General features: G+C 38.9%; 1 long non-coding RNA gene across 3 annotated transcripts in view; it reads left to right on the top strand.

Annotated features, from left to right (window-relative positions):
* The window catches only part of LOC119854759, a 101,536-nt gene that overhangs the window by 32,799 nt on the left and 55,341 nt on the right, over positions 1 to 13,396 (top strand). Inside the window, exon 1 of one of the 3 annotated variants that reach the window (XR_006280857.1) lies at positions 11,913 to 11,981. The exons of the other annotated variants lie outside the window; for them this stretch is intronic. This is a non-coding gene — a long non-coding RNA (uncharacterized LOC119854759). Of the gene's footprint in view, positions 1 to 11,912; positions 11,982 to 13,396 lie in introns of those variants that run through there. 3 annotated transcript variants of the gene reach the window in all.

Raw genomic sequence — 13,396 nt, 5'->3', positions numbered from 1 at the left:
ATATATGTAAAGTGTACTCCTACATTCTGGAGAAAGACTAGCAGTGTAGCATAAAAGACAGAGAAGGAGCACAGCTAAAATGGATCCTTATTAGGACTCACAATAATATATTGTATTATGTACACAATGTAATTTTTCTATTTATTCTGTACTTTCAGTGTGACTGCAAAGTAGTTGTCATAGATAAATATACTTCAATTTTTAAAGTGTGCCTCAGGTCTAGGTGAAGAGGGATTGAAATGTTCATAGCTGAAAGCACTTATCAAATTAACAAAAAACAAGGAGAGAAGGAGGAAAATAATTATTTAAACTAATTTCCTAAACAAGAGCAGCAACGTTACTGAGACAGAATAATATACGAAATATAGTCAGTTGAGGTGGTTTACTGAGGGTGATGATTTTAAGAGGTGTATGCATGTGAAAATATATGATGTATGCTATATTATGTGTAGACAAATTGACTAAACTTCAGAAAAGTTTACAGGTCTTTTATGCCTGAATCCCCATCCACCTCTACTTGTAATTACAGCTGTAGTCTTTCTCTCTCGAGTAACCTAGAAGCACTTTGACCGATTCATTCTAGGACGCGTCTACAGCATGATTATTGAACTTCTTTTCACAATATCTAGTGATAAATGCATTTGATTGAGATAGAAGCAATTGGAGACTTTGCAGCAAAGGATACTGCTGAGCAATACAGATGTTAGTTGTCTGCACTTCAAGCAGTAAGAAAGCTTGACACCATGATAATTCTCAAGATCTTGCACTGTCACTCAAATCTTGCTAAAAGAAAAGGAGTACTTGTGGCACTTTAGAGACTAACAAATTTATTTGAGCATACGCTTTCATGAGCTACAGCTCACTTCATCGGATGCATTAGCTCACAAAAGCTTATGCTCAAATTTGTTAGTCTCTAAGGTGCCACAAGTACTCCTTTTCTTTTTGCGAATACAGACTAACACGGCTGCTACTCTGAAACCTGTCAAATCTTGCTGTGGAATGAAGGCTATATGATTTCTTTTGATGATCTTTGAGAGACAAGGTGGGTGAAGTAATATATTTTATTAGACCAATTTCTGTCAGTGAAGCAGACAAGCTTTTGAGATTACACAGAACTTCTTGATTTCTTTTTTAAAATACAAAGTGCTGTCATAATACAGTACAGTCTGAAGTAGAAAAATATTTCTTTCTCTGAGGCACAACATTAATTATCACTATCACCATCTTCATCAAAGGTAAAAGAGATGTCACTTATACAAGACTAGAGATGTGATCAGATAGCACTATAATAGTGCATTAATTAATGATGATTATAGTGAAATTATGATAGGAGATAGTCTGATAGCTGTATTACTGTCAAATTAATTTAGTTCTGATTAATATTCTAGAAACAGAATAAGAAAAGGAACCTGGTGATATTTAGGCCAGAAACTACAGGTTACAAAACTGATTTTGATAAATGGTGTAATATGAGGCTGAGAAACTAGGTTGGTTAATTAGGTTGAGATCAATATTTTTGCTTGAAATTAAGCATATAGGTAAGTGTTTGTGGCTGGTAACTGTAGATACTTTGGTGCATAAGCTGTTGTCCTAGTCCTCTATTTTTGCACAGCTCATCACAAAGTGACCCTGATTTTGTTTTGGGTCACTAGGTGCTGCTGTATAATAAATAAATAACAATAATAAATGCTTCAGTATCCTGCCAATTACTTTGTTTTTCCCCCTTCTGGTGCGAGAACTTACTTTCTGTATTTTTATGTTCAATAACTTCCTAGTCCTATGCCATCTATTTTTGCTTTTCAAACTGTACCTTTTAAAAGGCAGGATTAACAAAAAACTTTTCTCCTTTTTAAAAAAAAAAAAAAAAAAAAAAAGCTTATTTGCAAAGACCAAGGGCCCAATCATGCAAAGATGCACGAGACTACTTATTTGAGTAAAGGTTTCAGAGTAGCAGCCATGTTAGTCTGTATTCGCAAAAAGAAAAGGAGTACTTGTGGCACCTTAGAGACTAACAAATTTATTAGAGCATAAGCTTTCGTGAGCTGTAGCTCACGAAAGCTTATGCTCTAATAAATTTGTTAGTCTCTAAGGTGCCACAAGTACTCCTTTTCTTTATTTGAGTAAAGTTACTCATGGGTATAAGTGTTTGCAAGATTGAGCCCTTGAAACAAGATTTGATTAAGCTGGCATGTTATCCTGGTAGCTGGAGCAGCAGCTTCTTGATGATTAATTTCTTGTTTTGAAGGAAGCTTAGAGTCCAGTAAAGGGCAAATGGCTGGTCTGCTCAGCATCCTGCCAATGCCAACTGTAACAGACACGTCAGAATTCTAAAACCACAGGATTTCATTTGTTCTGTTTGTCCCAGTTCAGGGCAACTGCACCTGTGTTTCCCTTCAGTATCCACCAAGAATACCCACTGTCAGGCTTACACTTGCCCAGCCATTGCCTTTCTGGGTGGATACTTGCATTTCTCTCCCTTCTGATTTTCCAGGCTGTACAGTTCCCTGTCTTCAGCTTAATTCCCAGCACAGACAGGCTGCCCAAGGCCACCTGCTTGCTGTCTCAGACATTCTTGTTAACTGCTGGAAATGGCCCATCTTGATTATCACCACAAAATGGCCCATCTTGATTATCACCTCCTTCCCCCACCCCTTGCTGCTGGAAATAGCTCATCTTAAGTGATCACTCTCCTTACAGTGGGTATGATAAAACCCATTGTTTCATGTTCTCTCTGTGTGTGTATATAAATCTCCCCACTGTATTTTCCACTGAATGCATCTGATGAAGTGAGCTGTAGCTCACGAAAGCATATGCTCAAATAAATTTGTTAGTCTCTAAGGTGCCACAAGTACTCCTTTTCTTTTTGTGAATACAGACTAACACGGCTGCTACTCTGAAACTCTTCAGAGCTTGTGAACAGGTGTAACTGCTAGTTATACAGTACCACACAGCACTTCCTATGCAAGCCTGCTTTACTCTTAAAGAAAAAAAGCATTACAGAGAAAACATATTAAAAACATTGAAAGAACCTAGACACTTTACTAGATACCACCCCAACCCTAATATGGATTCTGGCAGGAGCGGTTCTTAAATGCCCCATCCAAGGGGAAGTCCTTATGGCTACAAGTTCATCACAGGTTCAGCTCCGAACAAGCATCCAGTCTTATGAGACCTCAGAAGGCTCAGTCCTTCCAACCTTTCTCTAAGGATTGGGACCTTCCATGGCCTAAGGATCCTGTCCATTTGCTAGATCAGGATAAGGCCTTGAGCCAATTTAAAACAAAGCTGTTTATCCCAAAACTCTTTTTTTTTTTTTTGGTTTGTTTGTTTTTTGTCAGTGATCCTTCAAGAATCCCATTGGAACCAGTATATGCATACTTTTCCAGGGGGTTGGCTTCTCTGGATATGTCACAATCACCTAATCACTCCCTGCTGCTCTCTGATTTAGTCTTCCCATGAAAATACATATAATAACACATACACAATTGCATATTTAATACAATGGACACCAAAGGTATCAACGCTAATTCAATAAGGTTTAACTTAACTCAATAACCTTTATCTTAATTCCTTAAGGTTTGTTCAGGAAATTGTCAGTCTATCATACAAATTCCAAAAGGAGATCACAAAATAACCTTATTATATTATATATTTATAAGAATCCTTCACTCTCAATGCTTCCATTTAAGCATTTTCACTTTCTTCTTTTATGGTTACTATATCTATATATTTATTATATACACCCACTTTTTTCATATGATTTTGCATTAGTAATAGTATTTTGTCTCTTGTAGAAAGAATCTTGCTGTCTGTATCCATATCTTTCCTGTTCCTTATAAAACCAAACTGATCTTAAACAATGAAGAAACTGCTACATATTTTAATAACATGTGCCTTTTCTATAACAAGTTGCTTTGTATTGTGTATATAAAAAAATTAATAATCTAACGTAATTGGATCCATTTTAAATGCAGTACAGAATGTTAGAATTAAACAGCTGGCAAACTGTTCAAAACTGAGGGAAACAAGTCACAAGAATCATTTTCATTTTATATGGAATCAAATTGCCTTTCAAAATCCCTTACATGTAGTATAAGATATTCTAATTACATCAGTGTTATAGGTTTCAGAGTAGCAGCCGTGTTAGTCTGTATTCGCAAAAAGAAAAGGAGTACTTGTGGCACCTTAGAGACTAACAAATTTATTTGAGCATAAGCTTTCGCATCCGATGAAGTGAGCTGTAGCTCACGAAAGCTTATGCTCAAATTTGTTAGTCTCTAAGGTGCCACAAGTACTCCTTTTCTTTTTATCAGTGTTATAGTTACAGTTGAACTGGCACTTTCATTCATGCCCTGACTTCAGGCACTTAAACATATTACACTTTGGGTTGAAATGTTTTCAACTTGTTAAGTTTAAGGTAAATGTCTTGGTAAAATTATGTTTAAGTTATGAATTTTTTCACATTGGGTGCTTCAAATAATACAATGCAGCAGGAGCAGCTGAAAGATGTATTCTTTGTAAACCAACTTTTAAAACTTCTGTAAAGCAGGTTAGTGCATGGACATGTAGTGTCTGTGACTCCACTACATTCTTAACTACAGGGCTCTGGATAGATGTGCATGTATTTGGAATCGTAAATATGGAAATAAATGTAGCAATGTTTATTTCGTTTTATAGATATCAGACAGTCCATATGAAGAATGCATTTGAATTTTTTACATCAAAACCCTGGACATACATGCTGCTTATATTCCTTATAAGTTTGTTTGTGTGTGTGTGTGTGTGTGTGTGTGTGTGTGTGTGTGTGTGTGTGTGTGTGTAGCTTGTCTTGCCTAGGGCCTGTTCCTGCTCCAGCAGAATTCCTATTGATTTTGATGGAAGCAGGACTGGGCTTTTATGGTTTTTCTGCAAGCTGGAGCCATCCCAGGGAGATCAGTCATACACTTTGAGTAACACTGTTGTAAATCATTTTAGATATATTTCAAAAGACACTTGAGACATTTTAGTAATGCCAGGCTGAATGTCAAAAAAAGCTAATAAAACAACCAGCTTTAAATCTGCAAGACAGGAAAAACGTCAAAATATAAATGAAAGACCAATAACGACAAACATCATTAATGATCTGGTCACGTTGGAGGTGTTTAAGTATTTGCACTTCATGTATAGAGCATTATTTATGGAGACCTAGTGGGAGTGCTTTGCATGGAAATATCTGAAATATCCTCCGGGAAGGCAGGGTATTCCTTGAATTGCTTGAGAAAAAACATCTATGTCTAACAAACAGCAGTAATAGGCTTTAAAGAGAGTCCCATTTATTGTTCCTAAGCCAGAGGGTAGAGGGCCACAGTATAGTTCCTCAGTGTAGTGGAAGGAAAATAAGGGCTACTTTGCACTGCAATAGTATCGGTCTGAAAGTTGTTGTGTCTAATATAATGAGTAAAATGCAGCTGGGAGTGTATACAGACTCATTCTAGCTCTACTTGAGCCAGTGTGCTAAAGTGGTTCGCAACTCAATATCCCAAGGGGTACACCAACTTCTCTAAATATTTGGCTAATTTTACAACAGGCTACACAAATGTCCTATGTAGGAAATGTTTACACTATGGTGCTACAGCTTTAGCGCTGTAGCTGTGCCGTTTGTTGTGAAGACATGCCCCAAAAACCATTGACATGACTTTCAGTGTGAGTAGTGCTAGATTTTAAAAGTTATAGATCGGTACCAGGTTGGCTTTTCAAAAGTACATAGGTCCCTACCTCCCGTCAACTTCAGGGCCTTTTGAAAATTCCACCAGTTGCCTCACTGCATCTTTAGGTCTTAAATAACTTTAAAATTGTGCCCTTAAGATTTAGCAAACAAGTGACTTACATTCCTTTAGAAAATGTTACCCACTATCTCTTTTTGTTATCTACAGAATTTTATCATTTGTGCTTTTAAAATACCGTACCGGGGCTTATTAAGATCATTTTAAAAAAATGTAGGTCTATAGGTCATCAGCAATCCATTTCATTCTCTCTGGTTATTTCTGAAAGAATAGACTGACAAATGTATTTAAGGTATTTGGATTCTGGGGCTAATAAAAGATTATATCTGAGGACTATCTGATTGCTGGTATTTCTCAAAAGGTAGGGAATTTTATTCTAAAATAGAGACTTGACAGGGACTCCTTCACACTCTCATAGAATTGCTTCAAAGCATTGATATTATCTTCTACCAGCCATTAAGTGTTGTCAGCTCTGAATCTGAAAGCATATTGATCTGTTGTCTGCATGCTGCACATGCTGGACAGATCTGTTTTATCTTGAGAATACAGAATCTGATTTCACTTCATTTTCTTGAGACTAGCAGTGCTTCCAAAAAGGGGCAAAATGCCTCACCCTGCCAAGTAATTGGGCTTTCCTAGAACATTTGGCATATAAATAATATATTGAAGGATAGGAATAATTAATCTGCTTTTAATAGTAACAGTATTTCAATTGGTGGGCTGGCTTAAAAATGCTATTTTTTCCTACTCATACACACACTTTGTTCATTCACACTACTAATGCTCTACAATCATTGTTCCAAGCCAGACTAGTTCATTAGCCATAGCTAATGATTAGGTTAGGCCAAATCTTATCTTCAGGTTTTGGTTGATTTTATTGTCCCATTTTTGGTTATCCACAGTGTACAGAGTCCCCCTGACAGACAGAGAGTACATATAGAAACAGTTATATCCACAGTAACAAACTCTGTACCTGATTTTGATCTTACCAGTTCTTTTCAGAATCAAGCCATCTACTTACACTTCAGAGATTTCCAATCTAATTACAAAAAAAAAAGGAGTACTTGTGGCACCTTAGAGACTAACAAATTTATTTGAGCATAAGCTTTCGTGAGCTACAGCTCACTTCATCGGATGCATTCGGTGGAAAATACAGTGGGGAGATTTATATACACACACAGAGAACATGAAACAATGGGTTTTATCATACACACTGTAAGGAGAGTGATCACTTAAGATGGGCCATCACCAGCGGGGGGGGGGAAGGAGGAAAACCTTTCATGGTGACAAGCAAGGTGGGCCATTTCCAGCAGTTAACAAGAACGTCTGAGGAACAGTGGGGGGTGGGGTGGTGGGGAGAAATAACATGGGGAAATAGAAAAGGAGTACTTGTGGCACCTTAGAGACTAACAAATTTATTAGAGCATAAGCTTTCGTGAGCTACAGCTCACTTCATCGGATGCATTTGGTGGAAAAAACAGAGCTCTGTTTTTTCCACCAAATGCATCCGATGAAGTGAGCTGTAGCTCACGAAAGCTTATGCTCTAATAAATTTGTTAGTCTCTAAGGTGCCACAAGTACTCCTTTTCTTTTCGCGAATACAGACTAACACGGCTGCTACTCTGAAACCTGTCATTATGCATGGGGAAATAGTTTTACTTTGTGTAATGACTCATCCACTCCCAGTCTCTATTCAAGCCTAAGTTAATTGTATCCAGTTTGCAAATTAATTCCAATTCCGCAGTCTCTCATTGGAGTCTGTTTTTGAAGTTTTTTTGTTGAAGGATAAGCACTCTCAGGTCTGTAATCGAGTGACCAGAGAGATTGAAGTGTTCTCCGACTGGTTTTTGAATGTTATAATTCTTGACGTCTGATTTGTGTCCATTTATTCTTTTACGTAGAGACAGTCCAGTCTGACTAATGTACATGGCAGAGGGGCATTGCTGGCACATGATGGCATATATCACATTGGTAGATGTGCAGGTGAACGAGCCTCTGATAGTGTGGCTGATGTGATTAAGCGTTATGATGGTGTCCCCTGAATAAATATGTGGACAGAGTTGGCAACAGGCTTTGTTGCAAGGATAGGTTCCTGGGTTAGTGGTTCTGTTGTGTGGTGTATGGTTGCTGGTGAGTATTTGCTTCAGATTGGGGGGCTGTCTGTAAGCAAGGACTGGCCTGTCTCCCAAGATCTGTGAGAGTGATGGGTCGTGCTTCAGGATAGGTTGTAGATCCTCGATGATGCGTTGGAGAGGTTTTAGTTGGGGGCTGAAGGTGATGGCTAGTGGCATTCTATTATTTTCTTTGTTGGGCCTGTCCTGTAGTAGGTGACTTCTGTGTACTCTTCTGGCTCTGTCAATCTGTTTCTTCAGCAGGTGGGTATTGTAGTTGTAAGAATGCATGATGGAGATCTTGTAGGTGTTTGTCTCTGTCTGAGGGGTTGGAGCAAATGCAGTTATATTGTAGAGCTTGGCTGTAGACAATGGATCGTGTGGTGTGATCTGGATGAAAGCTAGAGGCATGTAGGTAGGAATAGCGGTCAGTAGGTTTCCGATATAGGGTGGTGTTTATGTGACCATCGCTTATTAGCACCGTAGTGTCCAGGAAGTGGATCTCTTGTGTGGACTGGTCCAGGCTGAGGTTGATGGTGGGATGGAAATTGTTGAAATCATGGTGGAATTCCTCAAGGGCTTCTTTTCCATGGGTCCAGATGATGAAGATGTCATCAATGTAGCGCAAGTAGAGTAGGGGCATTAGGGGATGAGAGCTGAGGAAGCGTTGTTCTAAGTCAGCCATAAAAATGTTGGCATACTGTGGGGCCATGCGGGTACCCATCGCAGTGCCGCTGATTTGAAGGTATACATTGTCCCCAAATGTGAAATAGTTATGGGTGAGGACAAAGTCACAAAGTTCAGCCACCAGGTTAGCCGTGACATTATCGGGGATACTGTTCCTGATGGCTTGTAGTCCATCTTTGTGTGGAATGTTGGTGTAGAGGATTTCTACATCCATAGTGGCTAGGATGGTGTTTTTAGGAAGATCACCAATGGACTGTAGTTTCCTCAGGAAGTCAGTGGTGTCTCGAAGATATCTGGGAGTACTGGTAACGTAGGGACTGAGGAGAGAGTCTACATAGCCAGACAATCCTGCTGTCAGGGTGCCAATGCCTGAGATGATGAGGCGTCCAGGATTTCCAGGTTTATGGATCTTGGGTAATAGAGACTGGGAATGGATGAGTCATTACACAAAGTAAAACTATTTCCCCATGTTATTTCTCCCCCCTACCCCACCCCACCCCCCACTGTTCCTCAGATATTCTTGTTAACTGCTGGAAATAGCCTACCTTGTTTGTCACCATGAAAGGTTTTCCTCCTTCCCTCCCCCCCCCGCTGCTGGTGATGGCTTATCTTAAGTGATCACTCTCCTTACAGTGTGTATGATAAACCCATTGTTTCATGTTCTCTGTGTGTGTATATCAATCTCCCCTCTGTTTTTTCCACCAAATGCATCCGATGAAGTGAGCTGTAGCTCACGAAAGCTTATGCTCTAATAAATTTGTTAGTCTCTAAGGTGCCACAAGTACTCCTTTTCTTTTTGCAAATACAGACTAACACGGCTGCTACTCTGAAACAGTTTGTATGGTAACTTCCAACTTATCTGTATGATATATATCTTACTATATGTTCCATTCCATGCATCCAATGAAGTGAGGTGTAGCTCATGAAAGCTTATGCTCTAATAAATTTGTTAGTCTCTAAGGTGCCACAAGTACTCCTGTTCTTTTTGCGAATACAGACTAACACGGCTGCTACTCTGAAACCTGAGTAAAGACCCTTTACTGTATATTCATTACTATCAAATCTTGAGTCGTCTCTGCTGAGCAGGACACTGCAGTGTCTGAAAACTCTCTTGTTTTTTCTGCTCTTGCATAATCTTTACAACAGGTGACCAGTGTGTCCATGTTCTGGATATTGTCTTATTAAAACAGATATTTCTAATAAACTGTAAAAATAATCAGAATTTCTACATAGATTTGCTTTAAATCTAAACCTACTGTAGAACTGACATTTCTCAGATTGTATGCAGTGTCGTAGCCATGATGGTCCCAGGATATTAGAGAGACAAGGTGGGTGAGCTAATATCTTTTATTGGACCAACTTCTGTCAGTGAGAGAGACAAGCTTTCGAGCTACACAGAACTCTTCTTCAGGTCTGGGAAATGTACTTCATGTCACAGCTAAATATAAGGTGCAACAGATTTTTAGCATAAGTAGTTAACACATTTCAAGAGACCATTCAAGGTGAAATGGTCCATTAACATATCTCCAATCATATGGGGGGAAGATGAGAAAAATCTGGGGGTGGGGTTGGGATGGGGCGGGTGGTTAGTGGATTATAGATTGTTGTAATAAGCCATAAATCCGGCATCTCTGGTCAGTCCATGGCTTTTAGTGTCTACCATAGTTATGAATTTAAGCTCCCAGATTTGTCTTTTGAAGATGTGTACAGATTTTCTTTGAGGATGAGGACTGATAGGTCAAATACAGAGTGATCGCTTTGTGAAAAGTGTTCACCCGCAGATGATGTAGTGTTTTTTGTCTTATCATTTTCCTGTGTGAGTTCATTCCAGATCACAGAGATTGTCTGGTTTCACCCACATAGTTGCTATTGGTGCATTTAGTGCACTGGATGATGTAATAGGCATGTATGGATCTTGAAAGGAGTGTTATGGGGAGTGTTGATCATCACCCACCCACCCCCACAGTTGCTGGTTTTACAGAAATGAACTTAAAACGTTCTTTTAAAAGTGAAATATTAACTGTAGGCAAAAGATAAGAGATGCAACCTCTTTGAATAACTGCTTGTGTGTTAATTTCTAGTTTCCTTCTGGATTTCTTTTGAAGAATAAAATATGCTTCCTGTATTGTGGTTACTCTGTTGACCATTAAAAGGAAGCTAAAATATATGTTTAAAAGATATTCTCTAGACTCCAGTGGGGCTCATTACTACGCAGCATTGGTGGTAGCATTTGGACCATGTGCCAGCAAAATTGTTGGGAACTGATGCCCGTTTGCAAGGGAGGGGCTTTTTCCTTGTTCCAATATTAGTGTCCTGTCTGTGGACTCGGACTGTAAGAGCTGTAATCTTGTATCGCTTGATGAACAGGGAGTACAGAGTGAATAAATGGAATTATAACTAAGTGGTTTTTAATCCTAGATATGTTGACTTTTTATTATTGTATGAGGCTGTTAATGTTCTGTGTTATGATTTAAGAACATCCCACAACAATGTGTTCTACTGTCATTTCAGCTCATGCATGTCTGGGGAAAAAAAACTTTCATTTTGATAAAGGCATTGCTGTCATACTAAAAATCAAGTAATATTTCATGCTAATATATCCAGACTGATTCAATAGCCTAATTAATAGTAAAAAGTGAGATACATTGACCTAGGTACAGAAGTGACATCAGATCTTTGGAACCTGCAGCCTCTTGTTAGATAAAGGTATTGTGGAGGCAAAGCTCTGTTTCCAAGACAATAAGGAGAAATGAAACCAGCATAATTGGTAAGTGACAGCATTTTACTGATGAGGATTAGCAGGGCGGTGAAATGTGGTCTAGTATGAAGTGGATTTTGTAGGATTACTTTGGTGGGATGGGGGTGGGGGAAGAGGGTAGGCTCTTGTTACACTGGGAGGGAAGGAGGGAGAGTCCCAGGGCTTGGAGTAGTATAGAAAAAGACATAATGTCAAAAGAGGCTCAAGAGAAAAAGATAAAGAAGGGACAAGTGAGACCTAATCATTTGTGAAGATGGTAGGAAATAAGAACAGAGGTTAAGGCAGGGCAGAGGTGGTTTTTTCCCCCTATTTAGTTGCTTTATAAAAATCTTTAACTTTTCATATGTAAATCCCTGAAGAATCACATGGAAAAAAACAAAAAGAAAAGGAGTACTTGTGGCACCTTAGAGACTAACAAATTTATTAGAGCATAAGCTTTCGTGAGCTACAGCTCACTGTTTTTTCCACCAAATGCATCCGAAGTGAGCTGTAGCTCACGAAAGCTTATGCTCTAATAAATTTGTTAGTCTCTAAGGTGCCACAAGTACTCCTTTTCTTTTTGCGAACACAGACTAACACGGCTGCTACTCTGAAACATGGAAAAAACAAGAGCATACGTTCCAGCCTCAACAGCAAGGCCACACCTATTCAGTGGGGCAAAAGGTAAGGTTTTCCAGGGAGCATCTCTGCACAGACTGGCTTACAAGTTGGACTTTCGGTTCCTTGGTCCTCTTAAGGTCAATCCAGTCGTTTTTGAATTTCAGCAACACCTCTCTCTCTCTCCCTCTGAAGATTCATCTGATGTTTCATGTATCTTTTTGAAATGTTACATGGAAAACCCTTTCCTTCACAGGACCTGTCCACCTCCTCCACCAGTACTGATATTGGGTGTGATCATCATCATCCAGACACCCCCAGGGGAGAACAGGGTCTGAAACTTAGAGAATAAGCAATTAAATCAATTAGTTGTATAGAATGTTTTCGTTGTTGTAATAGTAAAAAATAGTATAAATATGTCAAATAAGGTCTCTTACAAAAGCTTGTAATGTTATAAACTTAATGATCAGTAGGAGATATGGATATAGATTATGGTTATGAACGTATGCATGTATATGTGTAGAAAATTTGTAATTGTAGTGCAACTATAGCATCCCCTCACAACAGTGGGTGAAGTAATCCGGCAGAAAGGGGCATTGAATCCCATCTTGGCCTGGGGTACCAATGTGCTTATGGCTGAACCATGCTCAGTGCCACTAGAGAATCTATCTGTTTCACAGTATGTAGGAGCAGACAGGTTGATGTATGTTTGTTGTGCCAAGGAATTCTGCAATACATGTAGGTGATGCTGCTGAGCTTCGCTGTAGTTCAAGGTAGCTCCAGTTTTATTTACTTTGCTTGCTCCATCCCATATATTGTATGACAGTTCCAATATCTCCTGGTTTAATATCCTCTTCTAAGACTTAGCAGTGTACTTAATCAAAATATGAAATGTGGGCTCGTCATGAATATTAATCAAAGTTGAGCTCTTGTCTCATTGTATGCTACCAATGAATTGCCACTGGAGCATAGTACATTTGCAGTAACAGTAATAACTGTACTCAGTGACACAGAAACCTAATAGTTTTATAATTTTGACAGTTTTGCTTTTCCATGCACATAGATTGAATTGCAAAAGTGAGATTGGAGACAGAGCTCCTGCTGTGTCCCTTTTAGCCTTCACAAATTATTTTATTTTCTTATGAAATGTTGTAAAATACTTTTAAATGATTCCTCAATAAAAGCAACTGCAAAGTGTTGCCAATGCAGTGTGGTGATATGCACAGCGGCAAACTATCAAATCTGAGCCTCGAAGGAGGTAATGAGAACGAGCTGAATGACGGTGCTGGCCTAAGTAGGAGGAATCCTGAAAAAATTCTAAATGGCATTTCAATTTGCTGTAACTTTACATCATACTCACCAACATCTGAACCATTTTTCTTCTCTTGCAATTGGATTTTATTCAGTGTAATTGCTATGGGATATCCAGCCCTACCAGGGAGATTAGTGCTGTCACAAATGCTTGAGAATGCGGTAATGAT

The sequence above is a fragment of the Dermochelys coriacea genome, chromosome 4 (assembly GCF_009764565.3).
Source record: "Dermochelys coriacea isolate rDerCor1 chromosome 4, rDerCor1.pri.v4, whole genome shotgun sequence".
Lineage (NCBI taxonomy): Eukaryota > Metazoa > Chordata > Testudines > Dermochelyidae > Dermochelys > Dermochelys coriacea.
The sequence above is the reverse complement of the archived record's forward strand: the minus strand, read 5'-3'. Positions and strand labels throughout refer to the sequence as shown.